We start from the raw sequence: 5,000 nt of genomic DNA, 5'->3' as shown, positions 1-5,000 counted from the left end.
AAAGAACCAAGGAAGGAAGAGAGGGAGTTTTGAGGGATGGAAAGAAAGGAAGAGAGGGTGTGATATGTTTGTAGGCTGAGGGAGGGGAGGAAGACAGTGAGATCGATGGAAGGGGGAAGAAAGGAAGGGAGTTTTTGAAGAATGGAGAGGAAAGAAGAGAGGCTGCAATTTACTTGTGTGCTGCGGGAGGGACGGAGGACACTATGATATGAGTGTGAGGTGGATGCAAGGAAGTTTTTGAGGGATGAAAGGGAAAGAAGAGACAGTAATCTTGTGGGCTGCGGGAGGGAAGGAAGACACCGTGAGATAGGTGGAATGGGAGGAGGTGAATTTTTGAGTGATGGAAGGGAGAGAAGGAAACCAGTATGAGATGAGTGAGAGAGAAAGGAGGGAGTTTTGAAGGGTGAAAATGAAAGAAGAGAGGCTGTGATGTGCTTGCAGGCTGCGAGAGAGTGAGCGGGGTGGCAGGAGTGTTTTTAATTTGTGTGAAGGTTGGGCGAGAGTATGTGAGGATGGAAGAGGACTTTTAAATTGTGTGAGTCAGTGCAGGGAGAGAAAGAGATTGTGCGAGTGATTGAAGGGAAGGAAGAGCGTGTGTGAAGGATGGAGAGGGAAGGAAAACGAGTGTGAGAAGGATGCACTGGATGGAGGAGAACGTGTGAGGGAGTGTGTAAGTGACTGAGTGAAAGAAAGAGAATATGTGAAGGATTGGAGGGAAGTGAAGCGAGTGTGTGAAGAATGCAGTGGATGGAGGAGAATGTGTGAAAGAAGAGAGAGTGTAAGTGGCTGAAAGGAAAGAAAAGAGTGTGTGAAGGAGGAAGAGGGAAGGGAAGCGAGTGTGAGAGGGATGCAGTGGAGAGTATGTAAAGTTAGAGAGTGTGTGAGAGTGTGTGAGAGTGTGAGAGTGTGGAGAGGAATATGTTCACACCTTAAATAAACCAATCAATTAATCGTTAATGAATAAACACACACACACACACACACACACACACACACACACACACACACACACACACACACACACACACACACACACACACACCACACACCACACACCACACACACACACACACATCATTTCAACAAACCACTTCTTAACAATCAATACCAACACCACCACAACCTACCATTAATAATCATAACCAAGGAAGGAAGGAAAAGAGGGAATTCAGGAAGTGAGGAGGAGGAAGAAGAAGAAGAAGAGGAACAAGAGGAACAAGAAGAAGTAGGTCACGAACACAAGCAAGAAAGGGGACCGTCCTCCGCCAAACCATTACGGTAACGAGGGAATTCTGCCAACTGAGTGGTGTGTTTATCCTGTAATCCACTAAACCATGAGACATCGCGTGTAATTGTGGCGGAACCCTGTATTGGTTGCCTTGCTATGAGGGGCAGGCTTTGGGGTCGCCTGATCAAAGGAGGGCGAAGAAAGAAGGACGAAAGAGAGCAGGTGTGAGGGAGAGAAAGTACGAGAACAGAAGAAAAAGATGAAATTAAATCGGAAGAAATGATGGAAGGAGAAAAAAAAAGCAAGGAAGAAGAGGATAGATATGAGCAGGTAAAGGAAGATAAAGAAAGGACGAAAAAGACCAGGTGTAATGGAGAGAAGTACGAGAACACAGGTAAAGATAAACAGAAAAATAAAATAAAAGATTTGAGTAGAAAAACGGGAAAAGGGAGGAGAGGAGAATGAAGAAAGAAAAACGAAAGAGCAGGTGTGAGGAAAAAAGTACGAGAATAGGGAAAATGAAGTGAAAAGAAAGGAAATGATACAAGATCTGAGTAGAAGCTGAGAAAAATAGAAAAGGTTTGATCAAATAAAGGAAAGGTAAAGAAAGAAGGACGAAAGAGAGCAGGTGTGAGAAGAGAAGGTGCAAGAAGAGAGGAAAAGTTGAACTGAAAAGAAGGAAATGATGGAAGCTTTAAGTTGAAGAAGGCAGGAAAAATAGAGGAAAAGTTTGAGGAAGCAAAGGAGAGAGCGATAACAGAGAATAGACAAGAAAGAGGAAAAATTTAAGGGAGATAAGGAAGAACGAGTAAAATAGAAAAATACTATAAAGAGGAAGGGTTTACGAAAAAAAAAAAGAGCGATAGTAAGAAAATAGAATAAATGGAAAATAAAGGAATGTATAAAGGATGGAAGGGAGAGAGAGGAACGAAGGAAAGGTACAAGAAAAATCAAAGTTCGAAGAAGAGATGGAGAGAAAAAAAATGGAGGAAATGAGTAAGAAAAGGAACATTTGAAGGATAGAAGCAGGAAAAGAAAAGCAAAAATGAAGAGATGGAGGAAGGATATAAAGGTTCAAAGAAAGGAATTTGATAAGAGAGTAATGACGGAATGAGAGGTGAGAGAAAGGAATGAGAAAGGCAGGAAAGGGAGAAAAGAGTATCAAATAAGAAACTTTTGGGTACGGGAGAAGAAAGGGAAAAGAGAATGAAAGTAGAAAAATAATGAAAGAATGGAAAAATAGTAGAAAGAAACAGGAAGAAGAGGTTACCAAGGAAGGAACTTTAGGTTGTGGTAAAAAAAAAAAAAAGGAACAGAACAAAAGTAGAGGAAGGAATGAACAAAGGAACACTGGAAAAATAATGAAAGAATGAAGAAACAGTAGGAGACAGGAAGAAGAGGTTACCAAGGAAGGAACTTTGGATCCGGATAGAAAAATAGAAGAGGACAAAATAGAGGAAGAAATCGATGAGTAAAAAATTATAGGAAAAGAATGAAAGGATGAAAATAAAGAGATGGAAGAAGGAAACAAGAAGAAGAGATTAGTAAGGAAGAAATTTTGGGTACGGATGAAAAAAAGAGAAAGAGAGCAAAAGTAGAAGGAAGAATAGATGAGTAAAGAAGAGGAAATAGAAGGAAGGAAATAGGAGAGTGAGGCAGAAGGGGAGCTTTGGGTAGTACTGAAACGGCGAAGATAAGAGAATGGAAGGAAATATTGACAAAATAAAACAGGATGAAAGAGATAAAAAGATAAAAGGAAGAGAGGTTAAGAGAGAGAAGAAATAGGAGGAAGTGTGGATAATATGAGAGAAAGAATGTCGAATGAAGGAGAGAAGAGGGAAAATAGAACAGAATAGACGAACATTAAGAAGAAGAGAGACAAAATGAATAATACAAGCGAATAAGAAAAAAGAAGAAAAGGATAACAAAGAGTATAAATAGTTAGAAAAAACAATGATAAGGGAGAAAGACAAAAAGGAAGATAACATACGAGCATTAGGGGAAAGAGAGATAAGGTGGATAATACATATGAATAAAAGAAAATGAGGAGGAGGAAGTGGAGGAACAAGAGAGAAAATGGGAACAGACTAGGAATGCAATGAGTGACAATACAAAAGGAAAAAAAAGAACAATGATAAGTGGAACAGATGAGCTTATTATGAGAAAAGACACACCAGGTAAGAGAAGAGGAAAAGTGACAGGTACGGGTGTGAGGGGAACAGGTAAACGTGACAGGTGAGAGAGAGAGAGGGAGAGGGAGAGAGAGAGAGGGAGCTGCGTCTGAAGGGAGGTAATAAAGGTGAAGGTGATAAGAAGTAAAGAGTAAAATGTTAAAATGAAGGAGGAGGGAGAGGGAGAGTGACAGGTAATGAGAGAGGAGGAGGGAACATGTGAAGTGAGAGCAGGGGAAGAACAGAAGAGAGGTGAGGAGAAGTGAGGTGAGAGGAGATGAGAAGGGAGGTTAAAAGGGCGTATAAAGAGGAAGGAAGATCGCGAGGATGAGGAAAAACAAGTATTAAATGTCGATGGAGGAAGGATGAGGAAGAGGAGAAGGTGGAGGAAGAGAATGAGAAGGAAGAGGAAGAGGAAGAAAACAAGAGACAAACAGGTACAAAAAAAAAAAACGAAAAACATGGAAACAAAAAATAAATTAATGAAAAAAGAAGAAAATTTTGATTACAGGTGAAATGAGTAAGGTAAACTTAAGCGGGACAGGGCGGGGCTAAACTGGGTGGAGTGGCTAGGAGAGGGCAGGGCAGGGCAAGGCAGGGCGGGGCGGGACTAAGGCGGGGCTGGGTTGGGGTGAAGGCGTGATAAAGGAGCTCAAGAAAGTGGCGAGCGGTGCGGCCCGAGATGAATGTGAAGGATTTATTGTGGCAGGGTGACGCAGAGATCGACAGTCGTGGAGGTGATGTGGGGGAGTGTGTTTGGTGGTGGTGGTGGTGGTGGTGATTATCTCTCTCTCTCTCTCTCTCTCTCTCTCTCTGTTTCTGCAAATTTGTCTGTGTGTCTGTCAGTCTGTCTTTCTTTTCTTAGTTTCTTTCTCTCTCTCTCTCTCTCTCTCTCTCTCTCTCTCTCTCTCTCTCTCTCTCTCTCTCTCTCTCTCTCTCTCTCTCTCTCTCTCTCTCTCTCTCTCTCTCTCTCTCTCTCTCATCACATAATGGCGTCTCATTTGAACTCACTTATCTCAACATAAATCTTTCTATCCTCCTTTTCCTTCCTTCTTTTTTTTCTTTCTTTCATTATTCTTCTCTCTGGAATTTCGTTTCTTTGTTTGGTTATTTATTTTTTCTCCTCGTTTCCTTTTTTCTGTCTGTGTAAATTTGTCTGTCTGTCTTTCTGTCTGTCAGTGTATCTTCTTACGTAGGTTTATTCATTCGATCATCTGTGTCTCTGTGTCTCTGTAACTCATTTCTGTGTTTATGTATTGAATTTTCTCTTACACGTATCTCTCTCCGCCTTGTCTGTACTCATGTGTCCTCCTGTGTTCTGTATATATGTTGTCTCTTGTATGTTATTTGAGTCTGTATGTGTATATGGTTTTCTGACTAAATGTTCTCGTTTTCCTGTCTGTTTTAGCTTATTTTCGTCTTTTGGTATGTTCTTTTTGGCTTTTCTGTCTCGTGGTTGATGGATGGAAGGGACTCACTCACCACGTTGTTAGGGAGGACTCGATATGGAGCTTCAAAAGATTACACAAATTCATGGACAGAGGTGATATGTGAATCTAGGTAGCTTTGTTCATACAGGGACTGCCACTGGTAGGAATGAC

General features: G+C 41.3%; 1 protein-coding gene across 1 annotated transcript in view; it reads right to left on the bottom strand.

Annotated features, from left to right (window-relative positions):
• Window positions 1–5,000, bottom strand: part of LOC123507259 (glutamate receptor ionotropic, kainate 2-like) — a 273,210-nt gene that overhangs the window by 77,808 nt on the left and 190,402 nt on the right. The gene's annotated exons all lie outside the window — the stretch shown is intronic.

Source organism: Portunus trituberculatus, chromosome 21 (genome assembly GCF_017591435.1).
Source record: "Portunus trituberculatus isolate SZX2019 chromosome 21, ASM1759143v1, whole genome shotgun sequence".
NCBI lineage: Eukaryota > Metazoa > Arthropoda > Malacostraca > Decapoda > Portunidae > Portunus > Portunus trituberculatus.
Note: the sequence above shows the minus strand (reverse complement) of the source record. Positions and strands in the feature narration are given on the sequence as shown.